We start from the raw sequence: 16,306 nt of genomic DNA on the forward strand, positions 1-16,306 counted from the left end.
CTCAGAACCCCTTCACTATACATATCACCCAACCAATATAGTATATACTCCTAATTAATTCATCTCTCTTGATCTTAATTCAAGGTTCAATCCTGTAACCTAGATACCCAACTCGATGATAGTTTACCATGAATTTCTTGAAATCGTCACCCTAGGAAAATCACACAAACCACCACGGAAGTCTTACATCTAGACTACAAAACCAGACCTCAAATTTCCTTATCTTATACTCTGGTATTATTACTGCTGCATTCTAGAGTCTACAGAACCTAGTATCCTAGGCTCTGATACCAAATTGTAACGACCTACTTAAATATTCATATAATAAAACATAATTAATAACAAAGTTAACCCTAACCCGTGGGTATCGGGGACACTTGTCATACATAGCGGAAACCTAAGCAGTAGTAAATTTAAATCACATTTCGTAACCTTAAAATCCCAAATACCAGAGTTAACTACATTCCCAAATATCTGTGTTTATATACAATCTCCAAAAATATGAAATATATTCATATCTAGGAACCCATCACACCAATCTATGGCTACTAGATCAAAAACTTACCCTCCTAGCAGGGTAGAACTACACTATCTCAACGACGTCCTCAATCCGCTGGTCCTCTTGAGTTTCCTGAAAATTATTTAAGGTCAGGGGTGAGACACTTCTTAGTAAGGGAAAATAAACTAAATACAGTTATATGGCAACATGAACATTTAATGCAATTATACATATACATTACATTTCATATATCTATAAACATTCATCATAACATACTGAATAATCATGTAACAACCCAGCCCTTTATACGGACCCAGGCGTCACTCATTCATACATAATACCTATACCTATTCAAGATTTGGAAACAACCCGCCCTAAACAAGGACATACGTGTGTAAATCATACATAATTACGATGTAAATGTTGCGGAAAAACATAAACATCCATTGGGATTTATACTAGACTTATACCAGAGTTTACTAATACATCCACACCATTTCTCATAAAGTCATACATAGGATAAAATTATTGTTATTACAATCCTCCAACAGGACTTTCTTCTAAGTTTAATACAAGATTTAGATGCTTACGTAAGCTAACCAAAAACAATCTTCCTAGTCCTTTTAGCTATTAGGACCGATGTACTGATGGATATGAAAACAAAGGTTGTATGATAGGGTGAGACACCTCTCAGTAAGGAAGAAGGAGTTACAACAGTGTGTGACTGCATACATGCATATTTTCATTCAACATCTAGAATATAAATCAAATCTTTAAAATACAGTAATGCATCAGTTATATCATTATTCATATTACAAAATTCCCACATCTGTCTTTTGACCATTTTATGATTTATCAGATGACCAATAGCAAAATATCCCTATAACTAGTTTTACCCCGTGGCCTGGGTTGTGCACTGATACTCGTCCAATGCCCTGTTTGTGCAGGCACTGTCGAGTACCTACTTACGATCCGACTGCCTCCATTGGCCCAATATCAGCCAATGGTTTCACACTGCTAGCCAACCATCTTGGTACCCACATCGTTTAGTACGTGTGGTTGCACGTGTACATCTAGCTACGATATCGTGCCGTATCATATAACAATAGTTTATATCAGCTCTGCAAAGAAAGTATTTTTCAACCCTATATCAATAGTATAGAAAAAATCCCAGCGGGTTCAAATCGGCATCATTCCACTCAGTCTACCCCTCTTTGTTTACTGATGCAGCTCAGTGTATCACCAGCCTCTGTTTTTCACATTGTCAATATAACAAATTGGAATTTCATTCCTATATTCTATATCAATAGTATAGAAAATACATTCATTTCCATTTCAACATATATCACACAAGTTTGATACAAAAATCCGCTAAATGATAGAAATTCAATATACATAGTTTAACTGAATAAATAAAGGATTCGAGCCTCTCCTAGTATAGTTCAAATACAAATAAACGATGTTTGTAAAATTTGGAGATCACACGTCGAAATCCTCATTTTTACCAAAAATCGTAAAATCGTCAAACCGGCATTTCTACTTGGTAGAATTTCAAAAATAAGCAGTTAAATCATACATAATAACATAAACTAGCTTTTTAGTGGTTTAGTTTTTCAAAATAGCTGTTGTAATCAAATTCCCCTTGCCTTATACTCGAAATAAAAGTTCGTATGAAAATGGTCCAAATCGACAACCCTAGATCCTGAAAACCTAAAACCACAGAACATAACCTTACTATGTTTTCTACTGCTATCCAAATATCCAATCAAAATTAGGATCAAATTCCTACCTTGATTCTTGGGAAAACCTGAAACTCTCCGAAATGACGATCCGATCCACTAAAAGTGTAGAGTTTCCTCTTCTGATCTACGCAGTACCCTCTGTTTTTGGAAACGGACGACGAATGGCGAAGGATCTTAGGGAGAGAGAGAGAGAGAGAGAGAGAGAGAGAGAGAGAGAGAGAGAGAATGAGAGAATTTATAGAATAAAACCTAACTTAACCCTTAAGTAATCTAAATAAATATCTCCTACAAGATATTTATATATAAATATCTCAAAATATCCTTTTTCAAAATATCTTCTCCAAAATATCTCTTTATTTATTTATTTTATGTTTATTTATTATTTATTATTTATTATTATTTTAATTTTATTTATTTATTTATTTTATTATTATTTTTTTCTCTTGGTCGGGTTACTACAATCTCCCCTCCTTATAAGAATTTCGTCCCCGAAATTCACCAACTGATACCAAGCATACTCTACCTTACGTCGGAGACCTACAGAAGAGTCGGCAGCCACCCTCAATGTAGCTCCAGCCCGAAGTTATTATCTACCCTCGCTTATGGCGGAGGAATACCATGGTTATAATGCGATGCTTCGGAAGATTACACACACACACACACAAAACTCTCCCGAGGACCATACCACCTATACTACTATAGATAACTACGTACCATCCGAAAATAACTACGGGTACTTCTGGCGTATTTCTGACTCTAACTCCCATGAAGCTTCCTCCACTACATGGTTACGTCATAATACATTCACTAGCGGTATTTCCCTAGTCTGTAACTGCTGAAATTTCTGATCTAATATTAGTACTGGTATCTCCTCATATGATAAAGTCTCACTGATCTCTAGAGGTTCATAACTCAGTACATGCGATGGATCTGGTATGTACTTCCTCAGTACAGACACGTGAAATACATCCTGAACTCGGGATAATGCTAGAGGTAAAGCCACTCGATAAGCAACTGAACCTATACTTTCAAGGATTTCAAAAGGCTCGACATACCGAAGACTTAGCTTCCCCTTCTTCCCGAATCTCATCACCCCTTTCATCGGAGCGATTCTCAAGAATACCATATCTCCTACTTCAAATTCCAACTCTCGCTGATGAGTATCAGCATAACTCTTCTATCGACTTTGAGTTGCTTAATTCTTTCCCTGATCAATGCGACCTTTGCAGAGGTCTGCTGAATCAGTTTTGGACCTAGTATCTATCGCTCACCTACCTGATCCCAGTACAATGGAGATTGACACCGACGACCATACAAAGCCTCATAAGGTGCCATCTCTATGCTCGCCTAGTAACTGTTGTTATATGAGAATTCAACAAGCGGTAGATATCGTATCCAACTATTACCAAATTCTAGTATACAAGCCTGCAACATATCTTCTAACGTCTGAATAGTTCTCTCCGACTGTCCTTCCGTCTGCGGGTGAAAAGACGTACTGAACATCAATCGCGATCCCAAGGCTTCCTGTAAACTTTTCTAGAAACGAGATGTAAAACGCGGATCTCGATCTGAAACAATAGATATAGGAACACCATGGAGTCGTACCACCTCCTGGACATAAAGTTTTGCCAGCCTATTCAGAGAGTAGCTGACTCTGATTGGAATGAAGTGTGCAGTCTTCGTCAAACGATCTACTATAACCCATATGACATTTTGCCCATGCATCGCCACAGGTAAACCCATCACAAAATCCATCGAGACATGTTCCCACTTCCACTCAGGGATGTCGAGTGGTTGAAGTGGTCCTGCCGGCTTCTGATGTTTTGCTTTGATCTGCTGACATGCCAGACACTGTTCTACAAATTGGGTGATCTCTCTTTTCATATTAGACCACCAGAAAGATTCCCTCAAATCCCAGTACATCTTTGTACTACCAGGCCGAATATTTCATAAATATGACCTCGCGCCGAACATTTTATAAATACCATTCTGAATAAATAAATCAATTATCATGTATTTTCAAAATCATAATGTACTGTATTATTTCATAATTCCTGAAAATATGCTTTACTTGTAAAATTGCTATAACATAATACGTGTCACGTAAAATAATGTTCATGCCACACAATGCTGAGTAAAATCATACATTTTATTCTAAAATTATATTTCCTGTATAACAACAGTATTTTTTCAAATATGCATTTTTTCAATAATATTCAAATATATCACATGCTTTCCTGAAAATTAATTTGCTAATAAATCATACTAATTTGCATGGAAAATTTACTGCTTTAGTTTATTCCCTTACCTGACACTGGAGAGAAACCCTAAAAATTCTGGTCCTGCATTCGCAGGGTTCCCCATTCAACTCCCAAAAACAATAACTCCCAGAACTAAACTTCAGTATTTTCACGTGAGTATCATTTCTTATAATCGTGAAAAGATCAAATTTGGCATAAAAAGTCTTACCTCAACTCAGGGATGAACTTCAACTTGCTTCCACCAAAAATTCGCTCCTACAGATTTGGAGAGAACTTCCCTAGGAGCGTCGTGGTGGCCTCAGATCGTCGATCCGGAAAACGGTGGAGCTAAAATCTAAAAGAGAGGATAGAGAAATCGTAGGGAGAGAGAGAGAGAGAAGGAGTGATTTCTGATTTTTTTTTGCGTTAAAACTGAGTTTCACACTATTTATATTAGGGGCTTCATCGATGAGCTATGTCACCTCATCGACGAGGTCAATAGGCAATTCGTCGATGAACTCTCCCCTTCATCGATGAAATTTAGAGTCGTCCAAAAATCCTCTTGATATCTTCTCATCGACGAAATTCACATTCGTCGATGAGCTCATAATGTAACGTTCCCTTTTTCCTGTTTCCATTTTCTACTCTCTTAATTATTATTTAAATACCATTATACTTTGAGTCATTACATTCTCCCCTCTTTATAAAATTTTGTCCTCGAAATTTACTATTCATACAACTCATCATTCCTTAAAGGTAAAATGGTCTACTTATTTTATTACTTACCCTCATTTATTACTTACGACATATTTACTTACATTTCCTAATTACATCTGAACTTCTTGGAACAATTGCTGGTACTTCTGTCTGATCTGTTCCCTGAGCTCCCAAGAAGCCTCTTCTACTGCATGATTCCTCTATAGAACTTTTACCAGAGGAATTTTCTTATTACGTAGTTCTTGTTCCTTTCTGTCCAAAATCTGCACTAGTACCTCCTCATAGACTAGCGAATCACTAAGCTCTAATTCACCATAACTGATAATATAAAAAGGGTCTGAGACGTATTTCCTCAACATAGATACGTGGAATACATCGTGCATCTTGGATAGTGTAGGTGGCGAAGCCTGCTGGCCCCCTTTTCCCTGTTTCCATTTTCTACTCTCTTAATTATTATTTAAATACCATTATACTTTGGGTCATTACAACAATCAGATGTAATTTTTGAATATGGCAACCATGACGGCTGTAAAGACCCGAAAAATTAAAATGATTAAAAATAATAATAATAAATAAATAAAATAACAAATAAATAAATAAAAGGAAGGACGTGGGAAAAAGAAAAAAAATTAAATTAAAAAAAATTAAAATTAAAGAAATTAAATTAAATTAAGATAAATTAAATAATTAAATAACTAGTTATTAAATTAAATTTTATTGTATTGGATTTAAAAAAAAAAATAATTAAAATAAGATATATATATATATATATATATACGTAAGTAAGTTAATATATATATATATATATATATATGATAAGTATAAGTTTAATATATATATATATATATATATATATATATATATATATATATATATATATATAGTTACTGACAGAATGAGTAAAAGAAGAAGAAAGAAGAAAGAAGAAGGAAGAAGAAAGAGAAGAGATGTCAGGTGCCCCCCCCTGGAAAATTTTCTTGCTGCGGTCAGCTGCTCCGTCTTTGTCTCTCTTCTTCTCTCAATTACTCGGCAAATTGGTAGTGGATCGAAAAACGGAAGGTGCCGTTGGATTCCTGGTTCTGCTGCCGACATTTCTCCTGGAGCAGATTTTTCATGGGAATAGTTTAGACACTGCTCCTGGGGAAAGGTAATTTTTTCCCATTTTCTCAATTTCGCCGTTAATATGTGGTTAAATCGACGAACGGACACCACCGCGGGGTCCTAGTCGTCGTTATCGTCATTTTGACGTAGGTAATTTGTTAATTGAGATTTTTTAGGCCCTACTCCAAAGCGAGAGTGGGATTTGAAAATTTTGGCAATTTGGCTAAATTTAAGGGTATTAATATTTATTTAGGAATTATGACCCTAGGAAATATTTAAATAATATTTTATTCAGGAATAATTTATTAGAGTTAGGAATTTTTGATTCAGGATCCGGGTGAGCGCCGCAGGTATTTTTCGGAGTCCCTTTCAAGAAACCAGGTAAGGGAGAAAATATATATTAAATCAGAATTTTTATGAATTTAATAGAAAAATGAATTATGTTATATGTACGTGTATATGTTTCAGTATGGGTAAAATGCCAACTGTTTAAATTATATTTTTTTCAAGCTTAGGGCTGTTTATTAGATATGTATATGCGAAAATGAACTGATGAAAGTGGGAATTATTTTCAGGATAATTAAGTAAGAAATGAAAGGTATTTTTAGTATATAAATATTAAATGTTGGTTGACTTATTTTACAGGCAGTGTATGAATTTTATTACTAAATTGTGTGGCATGAGAATCTGTGCAAATATATGTTAAATGTATGAGATGCAGGCTAAGTAAGTAAAGCAATGAAAATAAAATATGATATGGACAATGTTGCCTGTGTATGTTAAAGGCAACCATGTAAATGTAAGACAGCTGAAAAAGAGTCATGTTAGCAGATCTAGCACACTTCTGTGTAGACTAACTGATGACAGCTAAAAGGAGCTGTGTTAGCAGATTTAGCACGCTTCTACGTAGACTAACTGATGATAGCTAAAGACCAGCTGTAGTACGAAGTAATGAAATGAAATGTTATGCAATGAAATGACTGATGAAATGGCAATGAAATGAAATGATAAAGGCAAATGATGTAAATAGGAAAGAGTCACTTAAAGTGAAATGAAATGCAAAGTTAAGTTATGAACAGGAATGAATGTGCATGAATGTATAATGACAGAAAAGAATGATGTATTATGATATTAGAAGTATGTATGTACGTAGAACATGTTACGATTGGGCGAGGCGTACCTTTCACCTGAGGGCTTGCTGAGTAAGGCGAGTGCACTAGTAGCTTCAGATGTGGCAGTAGCTGCATAACGCGCTAGGGCAGAGGGAACCTACTTGTATAGGCGGGTAGAATTCCCTATCCTTAGGGCCTTTGCCGGTAAACTATTGTTGAATGCATGAGTACGAGATCAATTTAACACTTGAGGGCTTACTGAGTAAGGTGAGTGCCCTGGTATGCTTAAATTGTGACCTTTGGGTTGCCTAAGTATTAGAGCAGAGGGGTGCTACTTGTATGGGCGGGTAATCACCCTTATCCTCGGGTAATCTCGTGGGTTAAATATTTGCATGTGTTTGATTAGGATCAGGAAATGATTTCGAAAATTATGTTAAGGATTTTCAAATGTTAAATATTATGTTATATATAAACTCATGTTGGCCACACACTGCTTTAATATATGGTTTCTTCCCTTACTGATATGTGTCTCACCCAAATATAAATTTATCTTTTTTTTCAGGATTTCATCGAGATCGAGCTTAGAGAGCTCGAGGTTCTATAACATTATTGGGAAATAGTAAAAGAAAATGGTATATTTTTATGTTAATTATGAGATGCAAATATTTATGTTTTACGTCTTTATATTTTAAGTCTGTGGAGAAAAGAAAGTTTGTGAACATACTGAATTATTTTGGGAGTTATGTAGATTTATGGAAATGCAGGTGTTGGATGATTTAATATGGATGATAGTTAGAATTAGTAAACTCTGGTATTATGTTATATGGAGATTATGATCATGTTTTTCCGCTGCGTATGTTTTGGAATATGATTTATGAGGATTTGATCAGGTATAACGCACCGGACCCGGGTTTAAGGCTTCGGGGCGTTTCAACGGCGATTATTGTATTTTTTGGGTACTGTGATTGCAATCTTATCTTACTAAATTTGGCTATTTATTATTTTACTGTCTTGTTCTTCATTTTGAATTATAATTAAGATGTTAGCTATAAAAATGTTGACTTTTTGAGTCTGTTCCCTGTTTTGATGCTGACAAAGCACATGTTTTTTATGTGTGTATTTAGTATGTGAATATGTCCATTAATTTATCACACACATAAGGAAATGGCGATGGAAGCTTGCATGACTTAAAGCCTATACAATCAAGCACATTCCATGAAGTCGAAAGAGCAAAAAGACAAAGAAGACGTTTATTTTTTTAGTTATAATACATTTAATTTTTATATCTTTGGTCTGTAATAATGCATGCATCTGCATGATATGGATTATATGCTCAGATGGCTGTAGATTGGCCATAGGGAACCAAATGACTGTACGACACCCTTTGATCGACCTTTGGTCGACCAACGTCGAATTTTTGGGGCTAACTCTCGAAGGCCTTAAACTAATTATAGGACCCTTGTTATTACATGTAAAAGTCCCCCATTATCTTAGAGATAATTATCATACGAATAGGGGCACTTCATAAGAAGAATAGGACCAAAATGCTCAAGGTTCGGTTGATCGAACCCCAACACTTAAAGCACTTTGGTCGACTGAACCTCCCCAGGGTCAATAGTTTGACCCTTCGGTCGACCGACCGAAAAATATACTGCAACGCCTTAGTCGACCGAATTGACACGTGGGGTGAACCCAATGCCTTGGTCGACCGAACGTTTAGTAGAAAATTTGCCTAATTGACCGAAAACCCAAGTTCGGTCAACCAAACAAAAAACGGTCGAATGAACCACAGAGGTTCTGAAATTGCTTTAAGAATGGTCGACTGAACACTTAGTTCAAATTCATCCTGGTTGACCGAACTTGGCACCACGGTCAACCGAACCACAAAAGTGGTCGGCCGAACCTCTCAGGTTCCGAAAATTTTAAGAGCTTAAATGTAATTAATTTTTAATTAAACAATTTGGAAAATACCCAGCGTATCCCCAACGGTCATAATTTTCAGAAACTCTATATATACCCCTTTATAACCCAATATTAGCAACTTTGATTAGCCAATCTTTTCTCTCTAATTTTATCCTAATCATAGTTCCCTGAAAACATATTTTTATTGACAAATCTCTTTGGGGTTATATTTTATACTTTGAGATATCTCCACATATTTCCATGGTAAATATGTTGTTGAAGAAATACATTCTTGTTTTGATTTGCACATTGAATATCAAATGTTTGTATTTTTGTTTTGTGTAAAATCATTTTTTGAAAAGCACCCTTTACTTTACTGAGCATTATTTCATAACTCTAGAGTGCATTTATTTGAGCTTAAACGTGTACATCTTAGTTTGTATTTTTAGAAGCATTACTTTGTACAAGAATGACTTTTATTGTACCGGTTCGGTTCAACTCGTAAATTGAACTGGGGAGTCTCAGTCCCGTAAATGAGACCGGTTGGGTTCAGCCCAAAAATTGAATTGGGGAGTCTCAGCCCTGTAAGTGAGACAAGTTGGACTCAGTCTTGTAATTGAGCTGAGGTTTTTCTCTCCCCGTAAGGAGAGGATGTAACAGCTTTTGCTCCGCCCATTTAAGTGAGCAAGTATTGTGGAATCTTTGGGGGATATGCCCAAGGCGGGGACATAGGCTGGTTTGAACGAATCTCGATAACAAATATCGTGTGTTACTTTCTCTCTATCTCATTTACTTTTCGAATTGTAATTTTCGTATGTGTATGTCTGTTCATTTACAGTTATAATCATTTGCATGCACATTTATTTTAAATGAGATACACGTGTATGTTTGCACTGATAACTTTATTTTTTAACATACACGCTTTCAATGTTGAATAGGATATGAATTGTGGTGAATTGGAGAAATTTTTTAAATATCCAATTCACCCCCCCCCCCATTTTGGGATTGCACCAAAGTTAACAATTGGTATCAAAGCCCGGTTGAAATAAGCTTAACCTCATTTGCATAAAGATTGCAACAGATCATCTTCGGTGTATCCCTGTTTTGGAATCAACCCTTTGCAAATCCTCCACTATCTTCATTGCCTAGATTTTACTATTTGAATATTGAAAATGATTTTTGTAAAATCATATGATTGGAGGATTTAGAAAGAGTTTATCGAAGTTTTCCATATCCCATTGAAAATTTTTTTAAAATACAAAGTTTCCCAAATCTGAACATGAATTGAATGTGCATAACATGTGTTTTAATGCACATCATTTGAGTGCCATGCATACTTTTACTGTGCCTTAGTCACTAATGCTTTTGCAAGTTTATATTTTTCTATGTGCTAAGGAAATTTTGGGGAAAATAAGCGGTATGGAAAAATTGAGAGAGAAAAAGACACCACTTTGAGCATAAATTATTATGGAGGAGTAAATTGTAAAGGTATATCTTTCTCCTTCAACTTTACTGAAAATTCTATGTCATGATTTGTATGATTTGTGTTGTGTTAAATTTTGATGAATCGTGATATATTGGATAATGCTAACATGTCATCTTATGAGAAATACTTCAAGGAAATTTTATATACTTATAAGATCTTAGAAATTGTTGTACATAGGGTTAGAATATTTTAAATGCCTAAATAGTGTATAATGCTTAAAATTCTAAACCTTAATATTCACTATTGTCATACTGAGAAACCTAAGAAAATCAAGCCAATATGAGAATCTAAATTGATTATATCCAATCTATTTGCTCAATATATACATATATTTGTGATTGGTTAATTTATGATAATATTGGCTAGTGCATGCTTATATCAAATTATCAATTCTTAAATTAAATCTCATAAACATGTTTAAATAAATTCCCTTCAAATGAACAATGGTGTCTAATTTGTAAAATGATGCTATATATAAGCTTTAGTATAAATATTTTAAATATAGCATATCGCTTTGTCTATCATATTGTGTTGGGCTTTTGGAAATTAAAACTTATATTGTATGTCATATTTTCCTAAGCCTTGCAATAAAATGCCAAAGTTCGTCTATTGAAAATTCAATACTTTTGGCTAAGAATTTAATGCTCTTCCTGCATAATTGAGGGGGAGCAACAATTTTGAAAATTCATCTAATATGCATTTAGCTGTATTGTGTTTATTATTTAATACATATTGGATGCTTTGTATGAGCTGAATGCATATATCCATTTGTGCTAAATGATTAATTCTCTAGTGAATGGATATTGTTTTAAGAAAAATTGTTTTGAATTGAATGCCACTATCCATCGATTGTAAAAGTGAATATATAATTTAATGGATAGTTTATTTTTATGAACTGTTGTTTGAATTACTGAATGCATGCTTGTCTTGAATGTCTCCTGCATGGTCGATACAGTGATATGAATTGTATGTTGGTAGTGGATATATGTTTTCGCATGCTTGAACTGAATTATAAATTAATTAAATTGATTGCGTGAATCTATCAGGTTTTAGGTACATGAAAAAATGGGAAAATATTCAATTTACAGACGGCATGCTGCAGAAATTTCGGTAGAACTTTTCCCAAAAATGAAGCCATATACTAGAATAAATAATGTATGCAAAATAATTAATTAGTTAGCTGGTGCATGCTGAATTATAAATGGTATGTGCTTAACAGAAAAAACATGCATAATCTCTATGTCATTTCCTAGGTTGCTAGAAAATTAAATAAATTAGTACATGTTAAATCTTATTGTTTTGCGCTGAATTGAAAACATGTACACATTTTATAGACCTAGGAGAAACTTAGTTCATGGACACCATTTGATCCTAACCTTGGGATATGAACTTCATGAAGGACCCAAATGGTCAATCATCATGTTATAATATTCAAGTCCATGTGACTAAGAATTTCTCATGACTCGGGGGAGGGGGGGGGGGGAGAGCATTCATTTTGCACACACTCATTGAACATTTTGAGTTGTGTCATTCTTTTTAATCCACTATTGCATTACCTTTGAGCATAGCTTTGATTGGCTATCGTATATTAAAACGAAATGCAATATGTCATGCTAATATGTGCTAAATGTCTATATTTGATGCATGCTGAAAATCTTTTGAAATGATGAATTTTTATAAATGCTCTTGAATGACTATCATCCTTGAACTTAATGTAAGTATGTGTGCATGCAAATATACAGGGGGAGTTTAAGCCCCATTTTTAGGAAAAATAAAATAAGAGCTTAACGTCTATAATCTCTTGTATGCTGAGCAATATTTAGAAGGATGAACATGTGGAGTGTGCTTAAATGAAATTCATCCTTGAGCGTAAATGCACTTATATATGCCTGAGACTATACTAAGGAGTTTAAGCCCCATTCTTGAAAAAGGATTAATAGCACCTGACCCATGGACTCACGTTATCATTATTTCTAGTTGTTTCCACTTTTTGAGTCCTAATTTGTTTTAAGTACCTTGAACGTCATATTCTGTCTTTATTGAATCATCTTTGATATAGATTGTTCCTGGTACGTACGAACACTGCATATAACTTAATGTTTGCATTTTCTAGTGCATGTGTTATCCATATAGTATCTAAGCACATATTCAAATTGACAGGGGGGGGGGCATCTAAACATAAAATCCTATCTCGTGTTGCTCACCAACATTTTTAGGCTTAGATTTGTTTTTGATTTTTCGGTTGCTTGTGCTTATATGTGATACTCTTATTGAAACTATTTTTTGAAATAAACCACTTAGCCACAACTCTTTGTTCTACCATGTGATCCTTGTTTTAAAATTATTGTAAAATTTTTAAGATCTATGTGTTGATTTTTCTGGGTATTTATTGAAATGCTTTGTGCTTATTTGTCATACCAGAAAAACATTGCTTGCTTAAACTTTCATGTTAAAGTTTAGCAAGTATCGCCCCATCATTTATTGATAATCATAAGAGAAATATATATATTTATTTACTTATATATATATATATATATATATATATATATATATATATATATATATAAACATATGTCAAGAAATGATTTTAAAAGATACACATCCTATTTTCTTTCTTGTGTGCTTAAATGTTTTCATGACTGTGCTTATATTGTTTTAAAATGTTATGCCATGAAATTAAATTATTTATAATTTTTAAAAAGGGTGTAGCTTAACTGGTTCATTGATCTTATTTGAAATTGTTGACCTTATAGGTTGCACCTGGTTTTGATAATGACAAATACTGATATTTGATGATTGTGTATGTTCAAATAAATATCCCAAGGAATAACACTTGAAGAAACAAGAAGACCGTGAAGACTTGTAAATTGTAACTATAATTCATATTGGTCTGTAATAATTCTGTAATAGTAACCTAGGCTGTGGTTGTATGTTCATCACTAGCGCATCATGCATACAAGATATAGCGTAAGCTCAATTAGGCCATAGCAAGACCTTAGGTTCCAACACTCACACATATAGTATGAAACATATGAGTGTGCTATAATTGTGCTCAAAATTAAACAAATCTAAGCAAGCTAAGAGGGCTCGGGCGACTGAAACCTTGGAGTACAAAACTCCTCGGGCGCCCGAACTTAGAGAAGTCAAAATGTTGACCAACCCTCGGGTGACCAAACTTTAAATGTACACATCTTCTCCAAGCACCCGAACACCTCGAAAAGGACCGTTCACCAACTCAGGCGATCGATAATTTTAGTTCAAAAAGACCTCTAGGCCACCGAACACCTGTGTTCGGGCCACCGAGCATTCAATCGGGCACCCAAAGTTATGTAGTTTGGTTACTGACTTTGTTTTAGACTGCCGAACCTCTATCTGGGTGACCAAACTCATTTGAAAAACCTTTTTGTATGTGTCTTGTTGGGCGACCGAACCTAGGTTCAGCCACCCGAACCCTAGTCAGTTAAAATTACATTAATCGCGGTAAAAATGGGTTAAATGAGACTAATTGGATTTTAATTATTTGGGACTTTTTTAATAATACCCATTCTATCCCGAACGGCTATAATTTTTCACCTGTCTATATATATGGCTTCGTTTGCATGATTAGGGCGTGATTAGAAAAAGTGATTAACCAAAAACTCTCTTTACTGAAAAATCTTCCTTTATCCAAATACTCTCATATCTTGCATCCATTTGAAAAATTAGAGAGTGTGAGAGTTTCTCTTGTGCTTATGTGATTATTATTCTTTGCTAATACTCCCTCTTGTATGTGTACTTGAGATTATTTCTTTGGGAGTTTAGCTTAGGTTTATCCCACAAATTTCTCCTTTATAAATCTCGTGTGGGATTAAATCAAGAAAGCTTAGGATATTTGCATTTCATTGCAAGTGTCCAAAAGCAAAGCTTTTGGTGTGCAAATATTTTTCAAACAAGCAAGTAATCTTTTCAAACTAGCATTGTGCTTATATCATTGAAGAAAACCATTCTGAAACTACTTTGATTATTTGCTTAACATACTTGGAATATTGGCGTGCTGTTAAAATATCTTATTTAGATTCCAAGTCATTGCTTGTATTGATTATCCTTGAGCATCATATTGTTCGTATTGTGTTGAATACTCTTGAGTTTCATATTGACTATACTGTGTTGAGTATTGATTGAACATATCTTGCATCACTGAGCTTACACTATATTCATGCTATTGATGCGTATGTGATTGAGCGCATTTGGGTACACATATGCTTTACGTGAAAGCACTTTTCTGTTGTACCATTTGATTGTAAAATTTGAGTGTTTCCAGGCATGGCTTGATGGGGTAATAATCCAACTTGGTAAGGATTGTTGTAACGGTTGAGGTCGGCTCCTTGAATTGACTTGGTTTGTATAGGTGTAGCTCCACCCGTTTAAGTGAGTAAGTTATAGTGGTAATGCTTGTGCTTGTTAGCCAAGGCAAGGACGTAGGCAATTGGCTGAACCTCAATAACATCTCTGTGTGTCACTTTTACTTTACTGCTTTTTGGTGTATGTGACATTAATTAAATTGCTTTATTTAAATTCTGGTATATTTACTTTACTTGCACTAGATTGTCCTTAAGGTTGTGAACATACCGGTGTTAGAACATTCACCTAGGGATTAAATTTAAAAATACCAATTCACCCCCCCCTCTTGGGATCACGGTAAAGCTAACAATTGGTATCAGAACCACATAGCATAGACTGGTTGCTATTTTGCAAAAGATCACATATGACTCATAGCTCCGTGACCCCTTTCCCTGAGGGACCATCTTCCACACGACCTCCTATTTTCAGTGGTGTTAATTACACCTTCTGGAAACAGAGGATGCACATCTACCTTCAGAATACTGATTGGAATGTGTGGAGGATTGTCTCTAAGGGAAACTATGTCCATATGAAAACAGAGAGTGCAACTAGGGTTTCTAAGACTGAGGATGAATATGATGATGATAATGATATGAAAGCTTTTAGCCTTAATGCCACTGCCATTAATATTTTACACTGTAGTCTTAATGTAAATGAATTTAACAGAAGTATGACATGTCCTACTGCAAAAGAAATATGGGATAAGTTAGAGGTCACATATGAGGGTGAAAAGTAAGGTGTAGTCCCAAGAGGGGGGGGGGGTGAATAGGATTTTAAAACTTTCTTTTAATTCCTTTTAAGAATTCTTAAACTTCTTTTATTTCTTTTAAACAATTCTTGATTTGTTTGTTTAACTCTTTAATCACAAAAGAACTTAGATTCTTTTATCCAATCAACAATACTATTGCTTAGCCAAACAAGTAATCAATCATTCAATCAAATAGCCAAGCCAATCAATCAATCATAAATTAAAAGTAAACAACCAAACCAAAATTAACACATACACCACTTTGGCAATGTAACCACTTGAAATAGTTTGTTTGTTTATATTAGCCTTGTATATATGTAATTTGTACTTGTTGATATAAAGCCCTGTATTGATTGTTTTGCTTCTTTAATATGATATG

The sequence above is a fragment of the Malania oleifera genome, chromosome 2 (assembly GCF_029873635.1).
Source record: "Malania oleifera isolate guangnan ecotype guangnan chromosome 2, ASM2987363v1, whole genome shotgun sequence".
In the NCBI taxonomy this organism is placed as follows: domain Eukaryota; kingdom Viridiplantae; phylum Streptophyta; class Magnoliopsida; order Santalales; family Ximeniaceae; genus Malania; species Malania oleifera.